Genomic DNA, 4,364 nt, shown 5'->3' with positions numbered 1-4,364 from the left:
GTTGAAGGGTTGTGAGAAATCATTTTTTGATATGATGGTATGCAAGATTTATTTCCTCATGTGTGAGAAATTTACATAAGGAAAGAAAAAAGCTACAGTCTGTCCAATTATTGGAGTAACAGCTATATCTAAAATAGAATAAACCCGAGATTTATAAATTGATACAGAATGAACTTCAGTGTTGTTGAGTACGAAGATACAAAGTAAAACGATAAATATAAAATGTCTCATTTTTTCAAGATGGTAGAAATTAAGGGACAACAATATTGTGTGAACTTTCTTCCATAAAATATTATCCTCAAAACAAATATACTTGGGAAAATCAGGTGAAGGATCATGTGCAGTGTGTGGATGAAGAGCCCCTGTTACAGTTCACACTACACACAGGGATTTGCAGTTGAGCTAGCATTCTATATACAAAATACATTAACTCAAGATTCTACCTTATACCTGTCACAATGGCCAATTAAAAATCACTGATGACAGCTTGTGCTAGAGACGATTTGGGGTAAAGGGAAAAGTCCTACATTCCTGCTAGGAGTGCAAATTTGTACAGCCACATTGGTAATTAGTATGTCGATTTCTCAGAAAATTAGAAACAATCTACCTCAAGACCCAGCAAATACCACTGTTGGGTATGTACCCAAAGAATGCTCAATCATACCACAAGGACATGTGCTCTACTACGTTCACAGTAGCATTACTCGTAATAGCCAGGACCTGAAAACAACCTACATGTCTCTCCACCAAAGATGGATAAAGAGAATGTAGTACACCTACACAAGGGAGCACTACTCAGCAGTAAAAACTAATGCCTTCTTGAAATTAGCAGGCAAATGGATGGATCTAGAAAAAATCCATACTGAGTGACGTAACCCAGATCCATAAATATGAATATAATATATACTCACTCATAAGTGGCTTTTAGACATAAAATAAAGAAAAACCAGCCTACAGTCCAAAACCCCAGAAAACCTAGACAACAAAGAGTACCCTTAGAGAGATATGCATGAATTTACAAAGGAAGGGGAAAAAAAGGCAAGTTATCCTGATAAATTGGGAGTGTGGGGGTCACAGAAAAGGGTAGAAGGACAGAAGGAACAAAAGGAGGGGAGTGGAGAAAAATTTATAACACAATATAAACAATAAAAGAAAGAAAAAACAAAAAGTTAAAATATAAAAAATAGCTAAAATCTTAAAATTAATTATATAAAGAAATGAATGTATTTACTCTCACCAGCATTTTATAAATATGAAAAGAAAAAAGTATCTAATACAATGTCAGTTGAGAAAGTATAATTTTAATCATTAAATTATCAGATTATAGAGGAATATAATTGTAAAGGAACTTGCCATTTATTATTGGTATTTCAGTTTTGCAGATTATCATTTGAGAATGCATTATTTTCACTTAAATTGAGAAAATGTATAAATAAATAATTTGATACATTGAGAGGTTTCACAGACACCTAAAGAAGAATCCAAAATGGATATTTGAGAAGAATCACAAGGTTACCATATGGGCTTATATTTCAGCTTAAGAGGTGACCCAAAATTCATAGTTTATCTTGTAAAGATAAGAAGAACACAACACAGAGGTATAGATATGAAATTTTTATAGTCTCAGCTATCCTGTTATTCCCTAGATCTTACCAATAAAATTATAAAAAGGAAGCAACAGTCTTTGGCTAGGAAGGAGTAGACCTAGGTAATATTTTCCAGTCTCTAAATACTATTTCCTATGAAAAGGAACCAAGATTCCTTGAAAATGTGGAATTTGAAGAACTCGTTTCCTGCGCAGCAGCCCTGCCCCTCATTCTGCTGATGTCATTCCACACAGGCCATACAGACTTCCAGACCCCACCATTCTCCTGCCCAGCCTGCTCTGCTCACATATGACACCGAACTGGCAAAGCAGTCACCCTAATGGGATCACATCACAAAGTACCAATAGATAAAAGATCAAGGCAGCATCTCAGCCCACACCTTTCAGGTCTATAGATGCGCTTGCCACTGAGAATTACCTGGATGAATCCCAGGATGCATAATTTAAAAGAAAATTATAAAGTTCATCAAAACTCAGGGAAATTAAAGGAAACACAAAGAAACAAAACAACAAAAATAAGAAGAAAGAACTTAAGGAGAACAAACACCTGAGTGATGCCCAATAACAGCCAGGCACAGATGGAGGAGGGACTAGAGGAGCCCCACTCCTCAATGCTGAACTATCAGCTGATGATACATCCCGGGACAGGGGAGTGATTGCCTTCTGTGTCCAGTGGTGACCCCATCAGTCCCCAATATCCAATCCAGTGGTTGCACAGATAACCCTCATTAAACTGAATTAGTCATAAGAGGGGACCCGAGGCCACGGACCTGGGAAAATGACTGAGGGGAAGAGGGAACTGGAGGAAGATAAGGGGATGCTCGAGTAATCAGACTGCACTAAGTACATGTAGGAGGTTGTTAAAGAGCTAATTTACTTGATTTAAAAAACTGCTTAGTGTTTTAAATCAATTAAATTAGCTCTTTAACAACCGAGCAAGGAACTCAGGACCTCGAGGGGTGCACCCACACACTGAGACAATGGGGATGTTCTATCGGGAACTCACCAAGGCCAGCTGGCCTGGGTCTGAAAAAGCATGGGATAAATTTGGACTAGCTGAACATAGCGGACAATGAGGAAGAATGGGAACTCAAGAACAATCGCAGTGGGTTTTTGATCCTACTGCACGCACTGGCTTTGGAGGAGCCTAGGCAGTTTGGATGCTCACCTTACTAGACCTGGATGGAGGTGGGTGGTCCTTGGGCTTCCCACAGGTCAGGGAACCCTGATTGCTCTTCGAGCAGATGAGGGAGGGTGACTTGATCGGGGGAGGGGGAGGGAAATGGGAGGCGGTGGCGGGGAGGAGGCAGAAATCCTTAATAAATAAATAAATTTTTTAAAAAAACTGCTTAGTGTAAGGAAGTAGCTCTTTGTGGAAGACTGATTTCCATTTTGAATGTTTTGAATATAAATATTTTTTATTGGTCCAACAATTTGATTAACCAACCTTGATTAATTTCGGGGTTGTACAGAGTGCTGTGACAGGGACTTTAGGAGATGCAGAGATGAAGAAGACTCCTTCTGGACCTCTGGGAGCTCCCAGTTCCTCCCATTGTCTTCCATAATTTACGGATCAATTCACAAAACCAGAGAACCTAGACAAGAAAGAGGACCTTAAGAGGGACATACATGGATCTAATCTACATAGGAAGTAGAAGAAAACAAGGCCTCTTGAGCAAATTGGGAGCTTTCGGATCATTAGAGATGGTAGAATGGGGCTGGGGAGGAAGGAAGAGGAGCAGAGAAAAATATATAGCTCAATAAAAACAACAAAGTATTTTTTTAAAGGCAAGGTTTGTCTTCCATTGGTGGTGCTTGTTGGTTAAGTGGTCAGCACTTACAGATTAACCTTGCTGGCCTCATAATTTCCCTTGCTAATAGTAACATGACAAGCTCAAGGTACTTTAAGTGGAACGTCCTGTGCTATGCGAAGAGGCTCAGACTACTCTGGTACGGAAGTGGGAAGAGCACTGGATGGCTGTTGTGTCTGCACTCTCTCTTCACTTCTAGGTACCACCTTCCACTTGAAGGACCCCCTGAAGTGTGTCTGACTCAGGAAGGGATAAAAAGCAGGGTTTTGAGCAGGTGGTTCTTTTCATCAGAAATCACCTCAGCTAATGCTGATTATTTTTTTTAAAAAGGAGTCTTTCCATTTGATGTCTATAATAAAACCTTAAAAATTAATGATCTTAAAAATCAGTGACCACCCTACTCTGAGAATACACACCAGGTAAACCGCATAACAGAAAATGAAAGGGAGGTTTTTCTAGAAAGCTATTCTCCTAGTTCTTTGTATGATTACAGGATGGAGGGAACCTGGTGTGGGAGTATGGAGGGAGATGTATGTTATAGATACTCAGAGCAAGAACTGTGGCTTAGATACATTCACCACAGCATCAACTAATTGGCCGGTTTTTGCTTTGCCAAATGTATTGCTAAGAACAAGTGTGTAGTGAATGCAGAAGAAAGAATTAAAATACATAATCCAGCATCAAAACAAAACAAAAATGTGGGAAAGGTATCATCTCAGTGTATGAATGTAGAAAAGCTCCAAGGGCATTACCTTTAATCACCTCTGCCTGCTTCTAAGGGGTGTGGTTTCATGCCTCACCTGGCAATAAGCCATTCAGGCAGTCAGCCTTGCAGAGTGAGGAAAGAGCAGCTGAATCAAATAAGACAATTTACCAAACGTTTCCTTTTTAAACGTGGGAGATCAGTTTTGAAGCTGCGTTAGAAACCAATCAATTGCCAACAGAAC

Source organism: Microtus pennsylvanicus, chromosome 6 (assembly GCF_037038515.1).
Source record: "Microtus pennsylvanicus isolate mMicPen1 chromosome 6, mMicPen1.hap1, whole genome shotgun sequence".
Lineage (NCBI taxonomy): Eukaryota > Metazoa > Chordata > Mammalia > Rodentia > Cricetidae > Microtus > Microtus pennsylvanicus.
Note: the sequence above shows the minus strand (reverse complement) of the source record.